We start from the raw sequence: 26,136 nt of genomic DNA on the forward strand, positions 1-26,136 counted from the left end.
AGTAATCAAACAGTTTGGTACTGGCATAAAGATAGATGTAAAGCTGAATGGAATAAAATTGAGAGTTCACAAATAAACTCATGCATCTATGGTCAATTGATTTCTGACAAGTATGCCAAGACCTTCAGTCGGGAAATAATAATAGTTTTTTGTTGTTGTTGTTTGTTTGTTTTTTTTAACAAATGCTACTGGGAACAACTAGATAGCTACATACAAAAGAATAAAGTTGAGCCCCTACTTCATGCTGTACACAAAAATTAATTCAAAATGATGAAAAACGTAAATGTAAGAAGTAAAACCATAAAACTCTTAGAAGAAAGCATAGATGTAAAAGTAGAAACAACTCAAATGTCCATCAACTGATGAATAGATAAACGAAATGTGTTATATACATCCAATAGAATATTATTTGGCCATAAAAAAGAATGACATACTGATACATGCTACAACATGAATAAATCTTGGAAAGGAAACGTTTTGCTGAGTGAAAGAAGCCAGTCACAAAAGACCATATATTATATAATCACATTTATTTGCCCAGAGTAGGCAAATTCATAGAGACAGAAAGTAGTTTAGTGATTGCCAAGGGCTGGGTACTGGGGAGAATGGAGATCAGCTTTGTAATGGGTATGGAGTTTTTTTTGAGGGGTGACGACAGTGTTCTGGAATTACACAGTGGTGATGGTTGCCCAATATTGTGAATATATCAAAAGCCACTAAATTGTACACTTTCAGATGGTTAAAAAGGTGAATTTTACCTTACTAAAAAAATGAGTTTAGGAGGTTGATGTAACCTTGGTGAAACTAAGGACCATTTGGCATAATCGTGGTTTTGTTTTTGTTTTTGTTTTTTGAGACAGAGTCTTGCTCTGTCACCCAGGCTGGAGTGCAGTAGCATGATCTTGGCTCACTGCCACCTCTGCCTCCCAGGTTCAAGCAATTCTCATGCCTCAGCCACCTGAGTAGCTGGGATTGTAGGCACACGCCACCATGCCCAGCTATTTTTTTGTATTTTCAGTAGAGACAAGGTTTCGCCATGTTACCCAGGCTGGTCTCAAACTCCTGGCCTCAAGTGATCCGCCCACCTTGGCCTGCAAAGTGCTGAAATTACAGCAGTGAGCCGCTGCACCCAGGCAATCATGGTATTTTAAAAAATTAATTTAATAAATGTTTAGTGATTATCTTCAATGTGCTAGGTAGTGAATGGAATACATGCTAATAAGATCAAACCATAACAGTTGCACCCCAAAATCTTGAGTTTAGAGGAAGAAATGGACTATTAAATAACTAAGTTGCATGTGGTAAATGTAACAGAACTGAGTAAAACTTGATCTAAAAGCACAGAAGAAAGTGAGAACAAGTTTGGGGAGGCGGGAGTTAAGAATGCCCTTCTAGAGGGGATATTTGAATTTGATTTTTAAGGAGAACAGTTTGCTGATTGAGTGGAGGAGAAGCTGGAGAGTAGGTCAACAGTATAAAGAACACGTGCAAAGTCAGGAGATGAAAGAACAAGCCTTATTTCAAGAGTGAATCATCATACATACCTTGAGGACTTGTAGAACCAAGCTCTACCCAGTCCACACCAACCCAGACACAAATCTAAGACCTCCAAACAGACTCCCAGCAGAGGGAAAGGATTTTAAGTCTTGTCAGCTCTTACAGAGCTAAACTAAGCCATCCAAGTGACAGACTACATGCAATGTATTGCCCCCTAGAGTTGGTTATGATGTCAACAACAATAAAATTGGAAATGAAGCTTCAATTTCACTAGATGGCAGTAGCTACAAAGCAGATATTTGTGTTACTTTATCTTTTCAGTATTCTAGCTTTAGGTGTTGACCACATCTTAGGGCTCAAACCCAGAGGAGTTGGGAGCCAAGCCTGAAGGGGTCTTGGTCTGTTCCTCAGCCAGCATGCATAGGTTACAGCTGATCACCTTTACAGGTGCTATATCCATCATCATACTTCTTCCTATTAGTCCTTTCACCAAGAACCTGCAATGCTAATTCCTGTTTTTGAGTGCAGGGGAACCTCATTTTCAGAGTATTTTCTACTGGAGTACCCATAATTATAAGTTGGGACGCAAAGGTCATCCCAACACGAAATGTTCACTAACAGAACCTTATAAAGCTAGTCCCCACTCACACCTCCCTCCGGCTTAACACTGGCATCTACTCCCACCCAATACTATTGTCAGGTGTTTTTACTGTGATTACTATGCTGACAAATTGCAAGGTGAAACTGCCAATCTCACAAACGTGAAGGATTTCACTAAGATAATGAAAGCAATGGAGGAGGACTGATGGAATAATTATTAGAATGCCTCCAAGAAATGCGGGTCTGGCAGAGTTTGTCTGATTATAATTTAAGACGAGAAAATTAACAAAGATGGTGACACAATAGTCTTCAAAAGGGGATAATTAGAAATTCAAAGGGTTAGGAGAGGTCCTGGAGAAAAGTGAAGTCCTTGATTATTTTGCAAAATTTACCTTCTTTAAAATCTTGCTGTGAAGGTCAAATGAGAAATGATGGATGCCATATTTTGCTATCTTACAATTTTTTTGTTAGAAAAAAAGCACACCAAAATGAGTCTCGATTCAACCTCCTGTCCTAAGAATTCGTCTATAGTTGCAATTATAATCAAAAGTGGTTAAATATAAAAGAAAACAAATGTAGTATTATAATTTTTAGTTCTTTTAAAGCTAAAGCTTCAATCCACACTCTCCCTTACCTGCATCATTTGCTGTTAAATGTTGCTTCTCATTTAAGTGGATTCATGTTAAGTGGACTTTTCCCAGCAGTAATTATCCTTAAATAGGCTTTTTCTAAGGAACTCCTTAATTCTACCTTATAAGAGCTTACAGAGCCCACTAGGCATAAAAGCGTCATAGAGGTGCTACTATGTGTTTGGTTAGTGGAGATTACAAACCCGATTCCAGACTCACTCATCCAGCTTCTTCCTCCAAGAGGAATGAGGTTTTCCTATGATGGCTACATCTGCTTGCTTCAAACTTAAATCATAGAAATGCTGGGCTGGCTCATAAAAGCTGCCCTCTGGATGTTGTGAGAAATTCAGCTGCGGAGATAACTGTTTGTTCTTCCTTCCCTTAATGTAGTAGTCATATTTCTGAAAAACAGTACATGCAAATAAAGTATTTATAAAGTGAGTCTAATTCTAATCAGTTCTGGAAGAAGTTCCATGTTTAAAAAGCAAGACTTCTTTTTTACGGGAGGGAGTTGTTAAAGCAAAGAATCCCTCTGTTTTTGGAAGGGGATTATGAAAATCCTTTTCTTTTCATCCTTAAGTTATAGATGTTTAATACATTTATTTTAAAAATCGGATTCTCTCCTACCAGCATATGTCTTCATTGTTCCAAGTGAGGATATCTTGAATTAAAAGTATTAATCTATAACATGTACCCTAACAGGCATTGGTTGGTATTCATGATAAATACTTACAGGTATTATGTGATACTGCAGACGGTGGGGAAAGCCCCATTGTCTAAGGCCTACACTCCTTTCTGAATCTTTGGAGATAGAAAATTAGAGATGAACATGGAGATCCCACATTCATTTATCTCCATTATTCAAGCACTAACTTACTCATTCAACAAACATTTACTAAATGTCTCATTTGTGTTCTATACAGTGTTGTAGGCACACGAGATTGTCAGTGAACAAAACAGATACAGATCCCTGCCCTTGTGTAGCTAACATTCTAGTGGGGGTGGGGGAATACATATCAAACCTAGTATGTTGTATAGGATGTTAAAAAAGAATAAGTACTATGGAAACAAAAAATAAAAATAAAGCATAGCATGGGGACTGGGATTTCTTTGTGAACTATAATTTAAATAGGGTGACTGGTATAGATGTATGGAGAAGGTGACAGTTGAGCAGCGACTTAAAGGAGATGAGGGAGCTAGGTATTTTCACATCTGGGGATGAGCACTCCAGCAGGGGGAATGACCAGGGCCAAAACCCTGAGAGGAGAGCAGCCTGGTTTGTCCCAGAAACATTAGGGAAGACTAACATGGTTGGAGTGGAGTAAGTGTAGGTAAGAAAGACCAAAAGCAAGGTCAGAGATGTAATGGGAGTGAAGCAGATAGAACAGGGCTTTGGAGGTCATTGAGGTCACTGCGAAGACTTTGAGAGAAATAGAGAACCGTGGGAAGGTTTTGAGCAGTGCGGTGACATGACATGACTTTATTAAAAGATCACTGGACTGCTATGTTGAGGATAGATTACCGGGGGCAAGGGTGGAAGCAGGGGATCAGTTAGGAGGCCATTTGTGGTAACTGAGGGGGGAACTGATGGTCATGTAAACCCAGGAGGAGGCAAAGAAAGCAGTAAGATGTGATTGGCGGTGAAGGAAGAATTAACATTTATCCTGTACAGTGGTATGATCCAGTGGCTGCTCACTGCAGCCTTGAACTCCTGAGTTCAAGTGATCCTTCCATCTCAGCCTCTTGGTAGCCAGGACTACAGGCATACACCACCATGCCTGGTTGACTCTCCTTCTTGAAGAGAGAAACTGCAAATTTACACAACTATAGGGCATGGAAGAATTTGTTGCCATCTTTGCAGTATACCACAGGAGGGAAGACAGTGATTATGGATGCAGATGCTAATAGGTGGGTCAATACAGTTGTAGTATTATGGGAACATTCTCTTCTCAGCACTTTGATCTTCTCAAAAGTAGGGTCTCAAGTTCAAAGTCCACACAAGGCTGCTGTTGATTTATTCATTTACAATAAGAGACAACACTGCCAAGAAAACTGGGGCCTTATGGCAGCTTCCTAGAGTCTTCAGAAAAATGCTTCCTGGAAGCCACCTTATCATGAAGTCTGGGATTCCTGCAAATGAGGCTAATTGGATAAATGATGGCTGATGTCATGAATCTTGACAGCAAGATGCACTCATCCTTGAAAAGCACAGACTTTTCAAGCAGATTGAAATACCTATCTGCTAGGCACTCCCTGTCCTGGATAATGCTACATACGTGCTGCTGGGCTCTGTCTTAGTAGACAGAAAGAGAGAGAGAAAGAGAGAGAGAGAGAGCGAGCGCTTATGCTCTGGTGTCTCTTCATCTTTTGCAAGGGTACCAGCTCTATCAGATTAGAGCCACATTCTTATGACCTTATTTACAGTCCTTATCTCTACATACATCCTTATCTCTACATTGGGAGGTTATGGCTTTGTATTAGTCAGGGTTCTCCAGAGAAACAAAAGATAGATAGATAGATAGATAGATAGATAGATAGATAGATAGATAGATAGACAGACAGATAGACAAACAGACAATTTATTGTGAGAAATTGGCTCACATCATATGGAGGCTGAGAAGTTCCACATTCTGCCATTTGCAGGCTGGAGAACCAGGAAAAACTGTGGTGTAATTCTAGTCCAAACCCAAAGGCCTGAGAACCAGGGGAGCCAGGGCTGTAAATTCTAGTCCAAGAGCAGGAGAATATTGAGGTCCCAGCTCAAACAGGCAGGTGGGAAGGAAAAGGGAGGAATTTCTCCTTCCTCTTCCTTTCTGTTCTATTCAGACTCCCAACAGATTAAATGATATCCCCCATCTCCCGACATGGAGGAAGGTGGTCCACTGAATCCACAATTCAAACACTAATTTCATCCAGGAAGTTTCATTCACATTTCCTCTTAAACTTCTTAAATTGGCCGGGCGCCGTGGCTCACGCCTGTAATCACAGCACTTTGGGAGGCCGAGTCGGGCAGATCACAAGGTCAGGAGATCGAGACCATCCTGGTTAACATGGTGAAACCCTGTCTCTACTAAAAATACAAAAAATTAGCCGGGCGTGGTGGCAGGCACCTGTAGTCTCAGCTACTCAGGAGGCTGAGGCAGGAGAATGGCGTGAACCCGGGAGGCGGAGCTTTCAGTGAGCCGAGATCGTGCCACTGCACTCCAGCCTGGGCAACAGAGGGAGACTCTGTCTCAAAAAATAAAAAAAGTTCTTAAATTAAAGCTTCTCTTGTATGCCAATATGGCTTATTTGGGGCCTAGAAGTCACACTATGTCTTCTCTACCCTTTCCTGCCAGCTTGTTAGCTTCCCAGGGAGTGTGTCTATCTCTTTGAGGGTGGAGGGTGGGTGAATGTGGATGCCAGGAGGTGGGGAGGTAGAATGAGAGGTAGGGGTGTTTCCCTTGACGACTATGTGGTGCTTCTGTGGGTCTTCAGAGACTGGCCTCACATTTCTGGCAGCCTCTCAGCTGCAGACAAATAGCTCCTCTGCTGGCCATGTGAGTCTCTCCCCTAGAGCCCTGTGAGTGTAGGTCCCTCCAGCTTCCATCTGTCTCCAGGTGGATCTTGTGGGCCAAGTCTAGTTAAATTGCCTCTCCCCTTTGCCTCCCACGTGGTCCATAGAAACACTCCCCATGCTTTGGCTTGACAAACCCCTCCATGCTCCACAGAGTCTGCAGACTCCAAGGGACTTAGGCCAACTTCCTCAGGAGTGCCCCTTGATGTTCTCTCACTAGGTTTGATGCAGGGGTTTGTAAACCTACATGCTTATCTCTGATGGATAAGTAGGGAGGAATCATAATACAACAACAGTTCTCTCCAAAGAAATCCTCTTTCTCTTTTCTAGTTTGTGGCCCCTTAACATCAACAATAAACGGGAAAGTGGCCAAGAGTCTTGGAACCAGTTTTATGTAAGTCCTAGATATGTCCTAAACATGTTCTGAACATTTCCTATGCTAGTCTAGCACTTCACCTTAAATGTGACACGCAGTATCCTGGGTGCTCATTTTACCATCCTGTTACAGGTTCCTATAGAGGGATCCAGGAGCTTAGCTGGTCCATCGTTCTGCCATGACAATATATAGGAATACTTTATAATTAGCATTAAGAAAAATAAGATTAATTGCAATCAAAGTATATCATTGAGTTAGTTTTCAGTCTTATCTTGTGTCTAGTTTGATTCTTTCAGACCCTGAAACAACGACTTGGATGCACATAATTTATTTGGGAAGTGATCCCAGGAAGACCAGTAGAGGACAGAGGAGAATGAGGCAGGGAAAGGAGGAAAGTCCACGTAGAGTATGCTATTGAATGGTTACTGCATGGACAGCTAGGGCTGCACTGCACTGGGGCCCTCTAAGAGACTGCGTGGAAGATGCTGCACAATCTTCTCACCGGAGGAAGGCGAGGCTGCTTCCCACGTAATTTGTGGCGAACTTGCCCCCAGTGGTGTTAATTGCAGCCTCCTACTCCAAGTTCCCTGCATGCAGGAGACAGAAAAGAAGAGAGACACTAGGCACGTTAGGGGTTGGAAGCCATCTCCAGTGCTGTGGAACTTAGGTGGGCTGGGATAGGTGGGATATTGGTCAGGGCAGAAACAACAGCTGATACCGTTGCACACAAGCCAGAAGAAAAGTGATGAAAAAAGACTGCTTGGGTGTTTCTTTCTTTGAATGTGTAGATTTTCCTATCTCAGACCCCTTTCTTCTGCATTTGCAGTCTCTCCCTGTAGTTTTATGAAATCTCAGTGACCAGAACTTTCTCTTGGCCTGATGTTATGATCAATACATGTATTGTTTATTATAGTAAAACCAATTTCCCTCCTGTTTGGTATGAAAGTATTTGATAGGAAACTAAAAGTTTTAGAGGAGGAGAAGGGAGCCAAGGCTAGCATAACTTTGAGACATCTGCTATACGACATAACCTGGCTGAGGAGAGTGAGACCCAGCTTTGGTTCAGTGCCTCTCAGTGGCATTTGAGATTGGCTTCTGTTAAGGTTCTTTTTTTTCTGATCCCAGTAGCCTTCATCCTGGATTCTTCAATGAATAACACTCCCAGAGGTGCTCCAGTGTCTGGCGTCTGTTGTCCCTTAAAAGGCCCTTCAAAAAGGACACTATTCTTCTCCCATGGCCACCCCAGAGGAGTCCAGGTGGATTCTCAAGCACTTGGGAGTCACAGTCATCTCAAACAACCACAGTCACAGGTAATCTGAAGAAGAGGAATGCCTCAAGAGAACCACATTTTCTTTTCCTCTTATTGCAACCCATTAGGGACCAGTTCTCTGGGGCTGAGTGGGCTGAGTGCAGCATTGGCCATTGCTCCTGAGAATCGGGGATGTCTGTACCTGACCTAGGACTGAGCTGGCAAGTGTGTGTGGTAAGGTAGGAGAGTGGCATAGGAAGATCTCAGCCTGGCCCACAGCTGAAGGCTAAGCAGTGAACAAAAGCAAAATGGAAAAGGGAAAGGTAGCCAGTAAAACTCTACCTGCCCTTGATATATCAAGAAAAAGCACTAGATTAGTGCAGGTCCCAGCTGGGAGATATGATGCTTGGCAAGCTACCTAACCTATCTGTGCATTGATTTCCTAACCTGTAATGTGGTGACCATGCCACCCTCCAGGGGTTGCTGTAAGTATTCGGTGAGACTAAAGGTATGAAAGAGCTTTAGCATGACACACAGGCTGTAAGGGTATTTTCTTTTACTATTTGTAATGAATCAGGTAATAGGTATAAGGGATTCCTCCTTTTGTTGATACATGAGTCATTCATATAATATGCATGAGCAAGAGAGATGTAATGGGAAGTTGACTGTCAAGGCAGGAAGACAGATCCGCCAGAGGGATGCAGTTTCTTTGTAAAGACAGATAACAGAAATCAGAAGTTATATTTAGTAAAACCATAAGCCTAGGGGAGAGCAGCATGTTGTCTATCAACATTCCGAGGCATAAAAGCACAGAGCATTCTTGAGGAGGATTGAGCGTTGAGCTGCACAGATGATGTGGCCATAGCCAATCCTGGATAGACTGAAATCCAGGTCTTTACTCTGTAACTTAATCATGACAGATCAGTTCATCAGGCCTTCAACGAAAAGCTTCACTGTTAGAATATAGGTGGAATGCAAAGGATGTGTTGGACTTTGTTTCTGCACTCAAGGATCTTTGGGAAAACAGAAGTGTGAAACAACTGGGAGTTATTTGCAATCTAAAGCACAGAGTGACCAGGCGTGTTGGCTCACGCCTGTAATCCCAGCACTTTGGAAGGCTGAGGCAGGCAGATTACCTGAGGTCAGGAGTTTGAGACCAGCCTGGCCAACATGGCAAAACCCCATCTCTACTAAAAGTATAAAAATTAGCTGGGCATGGTGGCGTGCTCCTGTAATCCCAGCTACTCAGGAGACTGAGGCATAGAATCATTTGAACCCAGGAGGCAGAGGTTGTAGTGAGCCAAGATCACGCCACTGGACTCCAGCCTGGGGGACAGAGTGAGACTCTGTCTCAAAAATAAAATACAATAAAATAAATAAACAAAAAATAAAGCACAGACTGCCAATTCGACTGCTTACCAGGACCCAGCAGGTGATATAGCTAAGCAAGCATGCTAGTTATAAGAAAAACAACAGCATAGGTGCCATGTAAATGACATTTGACCTTAACATCAACTCCGCTTCCAAATTGTTCAGTGAAAATGCAGGCCTAGGATTGTCAGATCTTTTATTTTATCCAAAGTCAGAAATCCAAATTTTTACACAAATTTTGTCAATTTTTGTAAGCTCTCAAGTAACTTTAGGAAATTGTACAACATTATCAGGTCAAACAAAGAGGTCTTCATCTCTCTGTGATCTCTGCAAACACACGGTTGTGAGTAGAAGGCTTGGGGAGCTCAGAGAGAAAGGAAGAGAGGGTGGGGGTGAGCGTAGTGTCCAGAGCCTGAAGGATGGATTCTGTGAGCTGGCAGGAGGGCAGGTCCCCAGCTCCCTCTGGGCGGAGGAAAGAGTCCATAGGCTCATCTTCCCTGTACCCAGTTGCTGTCAAGGACTGGCCCTGGCTTGGTCTGCTACTCCTTCTGAGCAAGTGCTTCCTTTAGAGAAATGGTGGGACATGGGGAGGATAGTCTTATTTTGTTTTTTATAAAACAATATTTAGTTGTAAAAGTGATTCAAGGTGAAATTTTCTAACTTTTAGAAAGTATAAAATACTTTTTTCACTTCACTTCCATCCATTTCTAAGAAGTAATCACTGATAACATTTATTTTTCCATAGCATTCCGGAAATTTCCTAAGCACAAAAAACCATATACATGATTATTTTTTCCCCCAGGAGACGGAAGAAAGATGTGATTGGCCGCTGAGTGGGGAGCAGAGGCCCCACTCTGTACATTTGTGCCTGCAGTGTCTCCTGCTTGGAAGGTCCTTCCCTTTCTTCTCGTCTACTTTACTGCCTTGAAAGACACACAGTGTGGTGGTGAAGAACACATGCCCCCAAGTCAGACTTTCTGGCTCCACATCCTGCCTCTACCAGTTACTAGCTCTGACCTGTGCCAAGTTTCTCAACCTTTTCATGCTATGATTTTCTCATCTGTGTAAAAGAGGGATTGGAAGCAGACTCTATCTCGAAGGACTGTGGAGAGGAGTGAATGTGTAAAGTATATAAAGGGCTTGCACAGGATTTGGCACAGAGCATGTGGTATGTAAGTGTTTACTATTATTGCTGTTCTCAAAGGCCCAGCACTTGTTTCCTTCCTAGCAGGAAACCATTCTCAATTATCCCTAATCTTTGCTCCTCTCTCCTGCTCCCATTTACCTCTTTTAATGCTCATTATGCCATCTAAATTGGCACCTAATTATATTGCCTCACATTATCTCACCACCTATCATACATGCAAGCATAATGCTGACTTTCTGAGGGCAGGCACCATGCCTTTCACTCCTTTGTGCCCGCACAGAGGCATTGCGTGGGCAGATTTGGGTCAGGAATGCAGGTGTGAGGGGCTCCGGGTCTGTGTTCGTCTCTGCCCCTTACTGCAGAGGTGAGTGAGATGCAGCAGGAAGCCAGGGGCCCAGCAGTTTCTCCCCTCCAGCACCTTGGATAAGGGGGAGATGGAGTGCCTCCCTTGCTCTTAGCTGCTCTTTATATTCCCCAGAAGTTCCTCTGCCAAAATTTAGAGCCAACCGTTTTAGAAACTCTCGGCAAGCACCAGGGCCCTAAGGGCAGCAATGCTCTGCACTTCCCCTGCTCCCCGGGGAGCCTCTGAGCTCATCTCAGTAAAACTTTAATGCCTGGAAGTCAATTAGAGTGAATTCTCCTGTAATCAAAAGAGGCAATGCTTTTATTGGAAAGGTGCAAACTGGAAGAGAACGATGACAGCTGCGTGAGTCTCTGGAAAGCTAATGGCTTGGACTGGGAACATTATTTTGACAGAGTCACCCTGTATCTACCAGGCACCAAGGCAAAATGAGAGGGGATGGGGTGGACAGGGAGAACAGATTGTAGGGAGCCTTAATGATTATTTTCATAATGTGCTGCAAAGTTCCCAGAGCATGTTCACACATTTGCTTTCCTAAAATCCCCCACTAGTTCCACAATGTGGAATTACTCACTAATTCCCATTTTACAGAGGAAAAACGGAAGTTCAGAGAAGTTAAGTATGGAACTGGAGTTGGAACCCTAGCCTATCCACTTCTTTTCAGAAAGCAGACCTGGCTGGACTGAGGCATGTGGATGAGGAAGAGGAATCCCTGCTCTTTCTAAGCACATTCTTCAAAAGCACCATCTTTTTGTTGCCTGTTGAAGGAATTCTGAAAAGCAGTTAGAGGAAGTCATGTGAAATTTATGACTTGAACATCGGTGGACAGATGCACAGGTTGTATCTAGCTATTCCAATTACTACTGTTGCATAACAGCTCACTCCGAAACTTATTGTCTTTGAACAACCATTTTAGTATACTGGCAGATCTGTGGGTTAGGGATTCAGTCAGGGCAGTGGGTCTCTGCTCCATGATGTCTGGAGCCTCAGTTAAAAAAACTTTTAGGCAGGGGCTGGAATCTTCTAATGGCCCAACTGGCTGGAAGTCCAAGATTGCTCATTGCATGGCTGGAGTTAATGCTGGCTGCTGGCTGGATGCTCAACTAGGGCTGTTGACCAGAGCGCTACATGTGATCTCCCCAGCATGGCGGTCTCAGGATGTCTGGAGTTCTTATATGGAGGCTGACTTTCCCCCAGAGTGAGCATCACAGGAGAACCAGGCAGACTTTTGTTGACTTTTCATCACTTCCACCTTACTCTAATGGTTGCAGCAGTCACAAGCCTGCCCAGACTCAGGAGAAGGGACATAGATCCCCACCTCTCAATGGTGCCAAAGAATATGCAGCCATTGTTTTAAAAAACCACATACTGTCTTTTTCCTTTATGTCCTTATTCTTTCATTCTCCTATGACCCCATCAGTCCCAACTTTAGGAGTTGTAGTAGGAGTCAGCAAGTGCTGAAATCCCGTCTCGGCTTTGCCACTCATTAGTTATGTGACCTTGGACAAGCCACTTACCCCATCCACATTCCTATTTCCTCATTTATAAAATCAGAGTTGTAATAAAAATAAACTTTTAGATATCTCCTGTCACTTATAAAATATCTTTAAAGTCTAGCAGTCTTATAAAATTCTGAACAGAGTTGTTACGAGGGGTGGGAATATTCCCAAGCTGCTGGCAGAACTCTTTTGTTGGGCAGAATCCTGGTGACAAGACAAATAAATGAGGCAATGGCTTTCAGAAACAATGGCAGGGAGTTGGAGTAAGGGCTGGACAGGGGAAAGATGTGTGGGAGGACTACCTGAGACAGAAAGAGACTGCAAGGTGTGTGGAAGGCAGGCAGGAGCTGCAGACAGGGAAAGAACTGTAACAAGGAGGGATGGGGGAGCCCAGAGACTTGGGATGGAGACCACAGGGTCTGTACTGCCCAGGAGATGAATGATGGAATTGCCTAGGCTCAGAGAATGAGAGATAGGTGATAAATAAGGAAGGAAGAGTATTTCTCTTTCAGAGCCCTGTGTGGCTCAGCCCGGGGCTAGAGAGGCCTGCAAGGAGACTGGCTGGAAGGATGTTAAGGGCAGGCATCAAGGCTGTGGACTCAGAGGAAGTCACAGGCAGGCAGGGCGAGCTTTATGGGTGTGTAACCAGTGCAGTCACATGGGCCCTGTACTCAGAAGGCCCAGTGCTTTAATGCTCTGTTGTCACCATTCTGAAATTCTAAATTATTTATGGACAAGGAGCCTCAAATTCCCATTTGCACCGGGTGCCACAAATTATGTAGCTAGTTCTAGAGGCAGGACGGTATGACTATTTCCTTCATGCTTGATTCTTAGACTTAACTAGACTTTGTGCTCAAATCCTTCCCAGGATGGCACAGTTGAGTTATGTGCCAGCTCTGCAAATGTGGGCTGGAGGCAGAAACAGGGCAGCAAAATATTCTGCCACTGGAGAAGTCAGACAGGTTTGGGATGTGGTCCATTTATTAAGAAAACTTCTCCTCAAGGTTGGGCCCAGAGGAAGAGGGCACCTTGGCTCCCTGAGAGAGCAGCCCTGGGCTCTGTGGCTTCACAGAGCCTGCTCTTTGCATTTTTAAGGTAAGATTCAGCAAATTTGATCAACTAGGCTTCACTGAAGTGCCAGTGTCCAGAACGAGTGTGAGGTCGCCTCAGGGATAAAGTTAAAACCCTTCAAGTCACATGGGCAAATGGTGTCTCTTTTGTGTGATGCCTGCTCTTAGCAGAAAACTCTTGGATCTCAGAGTGTCTTGGGGAGATTACTACTTTCCTCAATACTTGATCCACATTCCTTGAGGAGTCCCTAAGAAGGTTCAGGCACTGAGAGAGAAAGAGAGCCCTGTCCCTATGGAAGAAGTTGTAAGTTAGAAATATGAGACCCAGACATGCCTGTGCCATTAGCCAGCCTTGCAAGATGAGTGGCTCCTGTAAAGGACAGGACAGGTGTGTGTGTGTGTGTGTGAGAGAGAGAGAGAGAGAGGCACTGGAAAGGAGAGAAAGGGAGGGAGAAGAAAGAGGAGGGAAGAGGGGAGAAAGGAGAGATGAAAAGAGGACAGGACAGGAAAGAGGAGGAATGGATGAATGTCTGTGATATTAATTTTCCCATCCTCCCTTCCAAAGATATTCAGCTTCTGTCTTTTACTGAGTATTAGTTGCTATGTACTGTGTTTAGGGTGGTTTCACATTAAACACTTGTGCGTGTGTGGTAGGCAGAGGCTTGTGTTTCCCAATGGGATGTATCTCTACTGGCCTTGTTGTAGTTGTCCAGGTGCGGAAAGAAAGGGGTAGGGGTACAAAAATGCAGGGTACTGAATTCCACCTTGACCTGTCAAGGGGAAAGTGGTTTCATAGCTGGAAAATGACATATGGCTCTATAGATCCTTGCTCCAAGAGACTCAGTACAAACCTCAAACACAAGGCTGTGCTCTGCATGGCCAGGCTGCAAAAATCACAGAGTTAATTGCAAGACTTCCACTCTGGTTTTATCATTATCGTATGGATCTGCCCAATGTTTCAATGCCTCCTTGTCCCTTGTTTGCTCCTCTCCAACATGCTTGATCTCTGGCTCATTCCACAACTCTACTCCCACTCAATACTACAACACCACCACCACTACCACACACACACACACACACACACACACAGAGCGAGAGAGAGAGAGAGAGAGAAGGAGGGAGGGAGAGATACTTGCATCTTCAACCTGGTTAGCTGCCTGGATTGATTTCTTTTTACATCTTCAGTTTCGGGTTCCCCCTTCTTTCTTGTGGTCACCTCGCTGCATCACCATTCATAAAGCCTGGTGGGCCACTCAGTATGTAAGGCAGAATCAGGGTCTGTCCAGCTCAGCTCACCCTTTAATGGGGAACACCCAGCTCCACTGAAGTCTCCATTCCATGTGTCTGGAATCATTCACTTTGACCCATTTGTATCTCTCTGAATCTGATCACTCTACTCCCGTTCCTGCCTATTCTTCAGTTCCTCTTTATTAGACTGGCCTCCCTGACACTCCTGCTGGCTTTGTCTGCACTTCCTTCTGGCAGCAGTGTGGATGGTGTGGTGACTGTCCATTGAAATGGCCCCTAGTAATATTCAGCTCCTAGTATTCATGCCCCTGTGTAGTCTCCTCCCACAATAAAGGCAGCTGATCTGTATTACCAACAGTATATTGTGGAAATCAAAGAGTGTGACTTCCAAGGCTAGACATTGTGGCTTTTGCCTTGCTTTCTTACATCACTTGTATAGGACACTCAGACAGACTGTGGAAAGGTCCAGGTAGGGAGAAATGGCAGCTTCCCACCAATGGCCAGTACAACTTCACCTCATGAGTGAGCCACCTGCAAAGCAGACGCTTTATCCCCAACTGAGACCAACTAGCCAACATCTTGACTGCAACCGCAGGAGAGATCATGAGCCGGAGGCACCCAGCTAAGCCATTCTGGAATTCGTGACCCATAGAAACTGTGAGATGGTAAATGCTTATGGCTATTTTAAGCCACTAAGTTTTGAGGTCATTTCTTACGCAGCAGTAGATGACTAATACTTTAAATGTCATGTCTCCTCTAGTTTTCACCATTCCAGCAAATGGCAAATCCATTTATGCTGTTGTTCAGTCCAAAATCTAAGACTCAGCCTTGATTATACTCTTCCCCTCACAATCCACATCAGCAAATTATGTGAGACAGCTTTTCCTTGAAATAGTATCACGAATCTGTCTGCCTTTCTCACTGCCATAACTCACACCCAAGCCATGGTCACCTCCAGCCTGCACTCCTGCAACAGTGTCCCCACTGATCTTTTCATTTTTACATTTGTCCCTAACAGTTGATTCTTAAGACAGCCAGCCAGAAAGACATTTTTTAAAAATTGGAATATGTCATCCTCTGTTCAAGCCCTCCTGTGGCTTTCATTGTATCACAAAACTGAAATAGTCTGCTGCAGCCTAGTGACCGTACCTAATCCAGCCCCTGCCTACATCTCTGCCTCATCTCCTACCATGCTTGCTCACTCACTCAACTCCAGTCACGTTGGCCTCCTCGCTGCCCTTGAATATGTTTCTGAGTCAAGGTCGTTGCATTTGCTCTTATTTTCTTGGAATGTTCCTTCCCTCAGACTTCTGCGTGCCTTATTCTCACACTTCATTGAAAGCTCAACACGAATTTCAGCCAGGCGCAGTGGCTCACACCTGTAATCTCAGCACATTGGAAAGCTGAGGTGGATGGATCACCTGAGGTCAGGAGTTGGAGACCAGCCTGGCCAACATGGTGAAACCCTGTATCTACTAAAAATACAAAAATTAGCCGGGCGTGGTGGCAGGCACCTGTAATCCCAGCTACTTGGGAGGCTGAGGCAGGAGAATTGCTTGAACCCGGGAGGCAGAAGTTGCAGTGAGCCGAGATCACATCATTGCGCTCCAGCCTGGGGGACAAGAGTGAGACTTTGTCTCAAAAAAAAAAAAGAAAGCTCAGCACAAATTTCACCTCCTCAGAAAGGCTTTTCTTGACAATTCAATATAAATATCTCCCTTTTACCATCTACCCCTTTGTCCTCACCACTAAGGTGCATATTGGAGTTAGGGTTCTTGAGTTGCAAGCAACAGAAACCAGCTCTTTCTTATTTAAACTAAAATAACAATTATGGGAAGGTAGGAGGAGCTCTTTAGGTTGAATGCAAAGCTGAAGAGCCAGAAGGAGGCAGATACTAGCAGCTCTGAACATGTTGATCTCCAGATGAATAGAGCACCTTCCTCAGTGGAGGGACCCACTGAAGAGTGAGTACATTCCTAGAGAATGTGGTCTAAGAGGATTGTGAGTGAAAAGGACCTGATGGCCATGGAGCAAGACTGCTCTGGGATTCCTCCTTTCCTGGTGGTTGCAGAGAAGGAATAGTGAGAAAGAGAGAGCCTGTAGGAGGATGACTGGTGTAAAAACTTTCCCAAAGCAATGGGACTAAAAAGATTTAGAAATGTGATCAGCAGGACTTCATTCTACCCTGTTCTCCTGGGAACAAATCAATGAGGTGATCATTATTATCTTCACCAGAGGCCCATTTAGAAATATAACATTTTAAAAAGCACACAGAACAGAAGGATTTGTAATGTGTAAGTTTATCTCTAAGTAATTTCTCTTTCTAACTTCCTGGTGGATAAAACTCAACACAAGTTAGCTAAGGAAAAAAGGTTTGTGTTTTTTGTTTTTGTTTTTGTTTGTTAAATAGAGATAGATAGTTCTTTCGTAAAACCACAGGACTGTCATGATGGTCAAAGAACTAGAACCAGAAACTTAAGAGTTATTAGCAACTCAAAGAGATTCTTTCAAGCTCCCTTATGAGGTAGGGGTTGTCATTAACTTATAGATGAGGAAACTGAGGCACAGAGGTTAAGTGACTTGCCTTAGGGTCACACTTGGCTTTACCTTGATGATAGAAGGGTCCTTGTTTGTCTTGCAGGTTTCAGAATTTCCTTGTTCATTTCTCTATTACTTTCTTTCCCCATTCAAGTGAGACTCAAGTTGCCAACACAGGGGATGTCAGGTCACAGAGGACCCAGTGTCCATTGAAACTCTATTTTATAGGGCACGGTAAGCACCCTTCCTCAGCCCCCAATGCTGCTTCTTTCTAGGAGCCCTTAACTTAACTAGGGGAGCTGAAAGTCATGTACCTTTTGCCTAGGTCTGAATATTGAAGAATGACCTGACTACTCTGGGGAAGGTGACATGGAGCAAAAAGCATCAAAGCTCAGGGGTGAAGAGGAATCATGAAGACCATCTAATGCAGGGGCCACAAACCCACATGCAGTAGGAACCTCTCAGGTACTATAAAAGAAATAAGTAGCACAGTAAGAAGAGTGGTGAGGTCTGTGGCTAATGGTCTCATCTAAAACAGCCCTCCCTATTCAGCTCTGGCTTCTTGCTGACATTTTGGATGGATACTCAACATTGTTAGATTTTCTGAGTTTTCTAGAGAAGCCAGAATTTTTCCCTCCTACTTTGTATTGTTGTGAAAATTAAATGAGATAACTCACATAAGGTGATTGGAAGATGTGTCTGGCATATGGGGTAAGCTTTCAGTAAGTGTTCATGGCCATAATAGCATTTCACAGATGTGGAAACCAAGGCCCAGAATGGTCTCCCCCAAGATCACATTTATTGGAAGATGTTACATGACAGCCCAGGATCCTGACCCTGGGTCCAGTGTTCTTCCTTTCTGGTTTTCCTCTCCTGACCCCTACGCCATCCTTGAGCCATCACCATTGTCACTGTGTAGCATGACACATTTTAACTAACTATATACTGCTTCACCACTGTATCTTTCATGCATTATGTCTGCTGATTCCCTACTTTCAGAGAAATTTTCCTCCCTTAGTAAATGAAACCTATTTCAAAGTTTGTTCCAGTAAAACAATCCACTGGGTTGTTTGTGTAAAAGCAATAGCTCCAAAGCAGCTCCCCACCCTGGCTTATTAGCTCGGCAGGGCTGTATTACATAATCTCAGACCTTTCCATTTAAGTCAGGGGCTCACCCACTGTTTACCCAGGGCCCATTAAATCATTAAGAAAAAAGGATGCCTTAGTGGGCCAGGAAGGCTTGTGCACTTTGTTGGGAATGAAGCTAATTTCCTCTTGCTCTGTGGAAACAAATGTGCTTTACACCCAGTAAAAGTTCCAGGAATTCCGCATCCTGTAGTGGTCCAGGTGTGGTCCCACAGAGCAGGCAGCAGGGACTGCCATTTCCTCCTTAGTACTCACAGCTCCAAATGGGCCAGGGTTGGCCCAAGTTGGTACTTTCATCTTTTGCTCATTCCCACAGTTCTAAGTTAATGCCATCTCCCCTTGCACTTCGTGTCAGCTTCATTCGACTCACTGGAGCACCGGAGGCTGGATGGGGCCACACTGTCCCTTGTGGTTTTGTTTTTGTTTTTTTCTTTTTTCTTTCTTTTTTTTTTTTGAGACAGAGTCATGCTCTGTTGCTCAGGCTAGAGTACAGTGGCACAATCTTGGGATCTTGGCTCACTGCAAGCTCTGCCTCCTGGGTTCAAGCGATTCTCATGCCTCAGCCTCCAGAGTAGTTGGGACTACAGGTGCCTGCCACCGTGCCCGACTCATTTTTGTAATTTTAGTAGAACAGGATTTTGCCATGTTGGCCAGGTTGGTCTCAAACTCCTGACCTCAGGTGATCCGCCTGCCTCAGCCTCCCAAAGTGCTGGGATTACAGGAGTGAGCCACTGTGCCAGGCTGTTCCTTATGTTTTTTGAACTGGAATTCTCTCTGTGGATTGCCCTGGTGCTAGATTCATGCTTGGCCTTGGGATGGCTACTATGGCACTTTGTCTATAAAATTTGCCATAAATCAGATGCCTGCTGATCTTTCCTGAGACCATGGATGAGGAACACACACACACACACACACACATACACACACACACACAAAACCCAGGTACACTGACCCCTAAAGGTACCAGGAAGATGGGCCCTGGAGGCACTGGCCACCTTGGTGCTCAATGTGGCTGCTTTTCCAGGCCTTCTCTCAGTGCTCTATTCATATTGGAGCCAACTTCAAGTCATTTTCCAGGTCTGTTTTTCTGAATCACTTGGAAATGTAATTAAAGTATAAAAGAAGGGATTCTTTGAATTTGTCCAACAGGTCAGGAAGTGACATTCCTGGATAATAAGAATTTCCATAATATATGGAAAGCTCAACTCAGAGAAGGCTTGTTAAACATGTGGTTGATCAGATTAGGGTTTTTTTGAATCAGGAAGATAAGGAAGAAAACCAAGAGCCACAGCATAAACTGTAGCCTTGGAAACTGTGACATACTAGTGGAAAATGCAGATGGAGGGTAGACATCTACAGAAAGGGCAGACAAAGGATTTCTCCTGAAATTGAAGAAAACCAATTACAGGGTTTGTTCTGCTACCAACAAGAGAGTGAGATACTGTGTCTGGTGTTCTGGGGTATCTCACCCTGGTTTTGACAGACCATTTCTCCACTGCATCAGAAATTTCAGGCTCTGTGTAAGTTGCGGTTTAAAAAAACTGTGTCTCTGACTATCTGGTCCCCTTGGCTCAGCTTCCACCTCCAGTAAGTAAATCTCTGGTTATTAATTTGGTTTCCTTGAAAGCGTGATGTTGGGGAAAAGCTGCCCTGGATACCAGTCAGAACCATTTTCTTAAATAAATGAAATGTTTCTGAATCATCAAAGGTGGGTACAAAATTCTGGATCTGACCTGATTTATCTGTAAGCCCCTCTCTGCCAGAAGCAACCACCTCCAGAAAACCCAAAAAGCCCCCACGGGTCTCTCTTGAGCTCATACACACTTGAAACCAGGCTACAGTTTATAACACCTCTTCACATATTCTCCTACTTTTCTGATGACGTTTAGTTTACCATCTCCGTAACACAGACTCAGAGAGGTTCTGTGATTTGCCTGGGCTCTGCAGTAAGAGCATATTGTAGCTACGGCTCCATGATGGACATCACTGAATCACAGTTGCCTGCAGTGGGTCTTTTGTTGGATTGCTTCCCCATTAACTTCCCTTCCTGGAGAGATGGTTTTAGAAACCAATTTGCCTCTGGAGGTGATTCCGCTTGTTTCTGCCATTCTTCTCCCTGAGTGCAGTTTTCCATGGTTTTCCCAGGATCCATGTAAAGTAAATGATTCTATTCTTTCAATGTGAGTTGTTTTTTTTTTTTTTTTCCTCAAAGAAAGCAGAAAGAGAGATTTTCATTCACACCCATTATGAGTTGTGCCTAAGTTGATGCCTCCTCCAGCATTTACGAGCACCCGGCAGCAAGGGTTGTCTGCACCTCTGAGAGCTTCCTCAGGTGTGGGGACTAACGCTGAGTTGCTCAGGTTCTCCTTCTGCCTGGTCGCCTGGGCCTGGCACTAGTGTGGGTGTGATATGGGCCATAGATGAGCTGCAGGCCTGGGTTGAATCTCAGGGTGGCCACAGAACAGCAAGCAGCTTTCTCTTCTGTTGGGCAAAGAAGTTGAATGGGCAGGGTGGGGTCTGCACTAACGGAGGTGTTAAATGTTTGCTGGGGAAGCCTTCATGTGATTTGTGGGGAATTGGGAGTTGGGAGACTTCCTAGTGTTTCAGCTAAGAGGCAACCTGCCCATATATGAATCTAGGACTGTGCCTGTTAGAGAATCCATTAGAGAAGACAAAGGCTGGAGAGCTCTGTTAGAATGGTTGAGATGCCAGGGACAAGAGTGTGACTTAGAGATTGGCAGTGGAGACAGAGAGATTTTGGAGAAATACTATGCAGACTTGGCGGAGAAATGATCACCTTTTTTTGGTGTTTTATGAAATGTGAAGTCTAAAAGAATAATGGAAGGCTGTTTTACACCTTGTTAATTATATCTTTATTTTTCCATGTGGAAGCCCCTGCCTGTCTGTCACAGTCCTGTGTGAATGGGATGACAGAGATCTGCAAAGGATGGACAGTGGAGATGGCAGTATCTGGAGGACTCAGAAGATTCAGAAAGCGCTGACTCTCAAAACTTGTGAGCACCACACTCAGCTGTGCCTCCTTGGACAAAGGAAGCAGTGGTGACCTCACTGGAGAAAGCTTACAGTATCTCTCACACCACATAATCAAGTCAGAAACACAGGTGTTGAGTAGGGAAGAAAAGAGTTACATCCGCAAGGAATTGCACTTTACTACTCAGATTTCAAAAATCTGGGAACCATTCAGTCACTCGTTCACTCTTTCATTCATTCAGCAAATACTATTAAATGCCTACCGTGTATCAGGCACCATGCTAAATTCTGGAAATTCAATGGTGAGCAAGACCAGGAATAGTCATAGCCCTGGTGGAATTCACATGACAGAGGCTAATCAATTTCATAAACAAATGCAAAACTATCCCTGGGAAAAGTGCTATGAAGGAGAGACCCACAGTGCCCTGAGGCCTGAGGTAGAGAGGATTTGGCCCAATTAGGTCTTCAAAAGTTTCTTGAGGCTGACCTTTGAAAGACTGGAAGGAGGTAAGTAAACATGATGGGGAAGAGGGTTTTAGGTCAAGGAATGTCATGTGCAAATATCCTGTGGCAGTAGCATGGCAAGCACTAAGGACAGAAAGAAGGCTGCTGTGGAAGGGCAAGGGGGAGAGTGGAGGGGTCGAGGCTGGAGGGGACAGGGCCAAAGTATGCTGGGTCCACAAACCACATTAGGGAGCTTTTCTTTATCCTCCTTATCGTGTTTAAATTTAATAACATCAAATTATCTTCATTTCACTTTATATTACTTTCTGTTTATGAAAAGAATTATTAATTTTTTTTCGAGACAGGGTCTTACTCTGTCATCCTGACTGGAGTGCAGTGGCGCAATCTCGGTTCTCCGCAACCTCTGCCTCCCAGGCTCAAGTAATTCTGCCTCAGCCTCCCGAGTAGCTGGGATTACAGGCGTGTGCCATCACACCCAGCTAATTTTTGTATTTTTAGTAGAAACAGGGTTTCACCATGTTGGCCAGGCTGGTCTTGAACTCCTGACCTCAAATGATCCACCCACCTGGGCCTTCCAAAGTGCTGGGATTACAGGTATGAACTACCGTGGAAGTGTTATTCATTTTTAATGAACAGGAGTGACATACAGATTTTAAAAAGAATATATTTAAGAATAAAAATGGACTTTATATAAATAAAAATAGTAAGTTAATAGTTACACAGGTGGTCAGCAGAAGTGGCAAAAATGGCAGACTCGGAGCAGAGATGACTGCGGTGGAAGGAGTGTGGGTTCTGGAGGAAGCAGATGTGTTCGTGGATCCTGGCCTCTCCACTACCAGCTCTGTGATCTTGGCATTCAGCATGAATTTTCTTGTCTGTAAAACGGGGATAATAATACCTGCTGTATGTGGGTAGTTGCAGTGAGTAATAAAATATTGCAGAAGGTTCTAACAGTGCTTGGCATATCATAGGCAATCAGTGAATGTATGTTCTTCTAAAAGGAAAAGAACTTTCTGGAAGCACTGAGAATAGTAATATTGGTGGGGAGAGGCTGAAGGTGGTCTGACTATTCAACTATTCCTGGTGAGAGGTGATGCAGATTTAATATGGGATGGTAGCAAGAAGAGAAAAGTCCATGGAGGAGGTAAACTTGAGTTATGCCTTTAAAATAATGACTTATCTGCTGATTAATCAATATGTAGAGAGAAAAAAAAACATCCACTCCAAGTAGAAGTTACAGAGTGAGCTAAGCACAGAAGGGGAAGCTCCAAGGCATCTTGTCGGGGGATAGAGATGTTCCAGTTTGGGTCTCAGTGGGAAATGAGTCTGGAAAGGCAGGTGAAGGTAGGGCCATTTTCTGCAGCTTTACTTGTAGAGCGGAGTTGTGATCAAAACAAGAGAAAACACAAAGCACTAACAGCGGTAATGGCTCGCTTTTGTTGAGCACTTATGATGTATCAAGCCATGTTCTAAAGGGTTTTCAAATATTGACTCTTCATTCTCGTATCAACCACATGACTGCCTACAAATTATTACCATCTACAATTTACAAATGAAGGAACTGAGGCACAGAGGGGTAAAGTGACTTGTTCAGGTGATGTAATTCTTATCCAGCACTAATGGGGAGCCCTCCAAGTCTTCTAAGCAACGCTGGTCTCAGATGTGGCATGTACAGCGCCAGTGGAGGGGGAGGAGGAACAGCAGGCCAACTGGCTAGAGAAGAAACCTAATTTCAGACAAATTAGGAGGGCTGGACTAGGAAGTCAAGGGTGGAGTGGAAACCCACTCTTTCTTCCTTTTGAGTGATCACAACCTACTCAGCAACAGTAATTTCTTTTTGTTTTCTCTTTTGCTTAATAGAGATGTTTGTGGATCCAAATCCACGGTAGGAGGTCTGATTAAGAGGATTTGCAGAGAGGCTTTTGAGAAGTTGGATGCTCACTGCTGGTTAGAAACTACTGCTCTGGAATGAGCCACACTCTGCGCAGTATTTGATATTAAAATAGTCTCCGGATTGCTTCTAATTCTACAAGTAATAATAAATCACTACCTTCTGAGAAGGAAGGCTCTTATTAAGTAAAACGTCTGTCAATATTCTGAGCGTCTACCTGAATTTGGATATTGACTGGGTTTGGGTAGGGGGACTGGAGAAAGCTGAATTCCTGGGCATGATGAGCAAGAAGAATTAGAGATCCTGGGTGCAAGTGTGGGAGACAGAGGGGAAGGGTTAAGGGAGAAGCCAATGAGATTATATGATGCCTGCAGCTTTGGAGTGGGGTGACTAAAGAACTGCTGAGATCAAGTGTACAATACAGGTTGAATATCCCTTATCCAAAATACTTGGGACAAGAAGTACCTTGAATTTCAGATTTTTAAAGATTTTGGAATATTTGCAGACCAGTTGAGCATTCCTAATCTGAAAATATGAAATCTGAAATGTTTTAGTGAGCATTGCCTTTGAATGTCATATCAGTATTCAAAATGTTTCAGATTTTGGAGCATTTCTGACTTCAGATTTTTTAGATTATGAATGCTCTATCTGTATTTGATTTGAAATTGTTTCTATTTCTGTATGCAGTTTCTGCCATCACCTCCCCAGGCCTTAAGTCTGCTGCATTCAAAAGTGTCTTGTGGGAGGTGTGAGTAGATGTTTTGAGTATGTAAAACTAAGAAACAGTCCTCATAAGTATGGGAACTTGGTTTGTGACAGTATATATATTTCTGTTCTTTGACTTTCAATATTTCTGTCTTCTTATATTTTAATTATATCTCATAACAAGCATGTAACTGGATTGCTACTTTAAATCCAATATGAAAACACTGTTTGAAACTGGAGAGTTAAGTCTATTGAATTTTAAAGTGATTGCTGATATATTAAGATATATTTACACTATCTTATGCTTATTATGTGTTTTCTCTTTAAACCTCATTTTATGGTTAAAAAATTCTAAACAATTTCCTCTCTTTTTTCCTTTTAAAATATTGTGGCAAATACACCTAACATCTCTACCATTTTAAAGTGTACCATTCAATAGTGTTACGTACATTCACATGGTTGTGAGATCAATCTCCAGAGCTTTTTCATCTTCCCAAACTGAAACTCTATATCCATTAAACAACTCCTCTTTCTCCCCTCCTCTTGGCCCCTGGCTACTACCATTTTACCTTCTGTCTCTATGAATGGCTAGGTATCCCATATAAGTGTAATCATATAATATTTATCTTTTTGTGACTGTATTATGTCACCTTACATAATGTTTAACAATCTTCATTTTTGACTTCTTTTCCTTTTCTTACTATAATTTCTTTCTCGACTTGTTTGGAAAAAGTTATCCACTCTATGTCCACTTGAACAACTTGCTCAACTTGCTAAAGAAGTTGAACAATTTGTTGAGCAAGTTATTTTAATATGCCTGCACTAAACCAAAACCAACCCATATATTAATCCTGCTGAATTAGACCAGTACGAGGATCTGAGAATGCTTTAATTCTTGTTAGCCTCTCTCAATTTAGATGCTTTTGTTATTCCATATTTTATTTCCAGCTTACCTTCTAATCCCTCGAATTAGACATTATTCTATTAGACATTATTACTATTGTTAGTGTTATTATTAACTTCAGAGTCAGAGTTTGCTTAGCTGTATCCCCCTATTCATATCCACTGATGTTTTTACTCACCATTCCTTCATGTGTCTCAGACTTAGCATTTGGAAGTATTTTTCTTCTGCTTGAAGTATATTTTTTAGGATTTTCTTCAGTGAGGATCTTTTAATGATAAACTTTTCTTAGTTGTTGTCTGAAATTGTCTATATTTTACTGTTGTTTTTGAAAGAGTTTTTATCAGCATACAAGTTTAGGTTGACAGTTTTGGGTTTTTTCTTCTCTCAATATATTGAACATTTTACTCTACTGATTTCTGTATTCTTTTATTGATATTGAGGTGTCAGCCAAGAATTAAATTGCCATTCATTGGTACATGATCTATATTTTCTATATGGCTTTCAGAATCTAGTTGCCTTTGATGTTTCAAAATTTCACTATTTTGTATGTAGTTATTGATTTTAAAAATTATTTCACTTTGGATTTATTGAACTTCTTAGATTCGAAGATTGGCATTTCCCAATACTTCTGGAAATTTCTCCATTGTTATAATACACTTCGAATATTGTTTTTCTTATTTTTTCTATTATTTCCTTTCAGAAATTCAATTTGACTTGAATTAGGCCTTTTTTTTTTTTTTTTTTTTTTTTTTGAGATGGTATCTCGCTCTCTTTTTGTTTTCAGGCTTAATTCACTTTATTTTTCTTGTATAAAAACCCTATGTTGTAGCCACAGCTGGAGCCTGGGTCCGCTGCACGGATACTCTGGTGTGAGTCTTGACAAGGTGGTCAGT

General features: G+C 43.0%; 1 long non-coding RNA gene across 3 annotated transcripts; it reads left to right on the forward strand.

Annotated features, from left to right (window-relative positions):
- Window positions 1-5,928: 5,928 nt before the first annotated feature.
- On the forward strand, window positions 5,929-25,926 carry LOC103882126. 3 transcript variants are annotated; one of them, XR_002520447.2, is made up of 6 exons: window positions 5,931-7,968; window positions 10,081-10,446; window positions 11,451-11,623; window positions 17,467-17,606; window positions 21,180-21,785; window positions 23,604-25,926. It is a non-coding gene; the product is annotated as an uncharacterized LOC103882126 (long non-coding RNA). The 3 variants fall into 3 exon arrangements; XR_002520446.2 differs by having other exon boundaries at window positions 6,658-6,676; window positions 7,784-7,968; window positions 10,081-11,623; XR_002520445.2 differs by having other exon boundaries at window positions 5,929-7,968; window positions 10,081-11,623.
- The last annotated feature ends 210 nt before the right edge of the window (window positions 25,927-26,136 follow it).

This window comes from Papio anubis, chromosome 2 (genome assembly GCF_008728515.1).
Source record: "Papio anubis isolate 15944 chromosome 2, Panubis1.0, whole genome shotgun sequence".
NCBI classification, from domain to species: domain Eukaryota; kingdom Metazoa; phylum Chordata; class Mammalia; order Primates; family Cercopithecidae; genus Papio; species Papio anubis.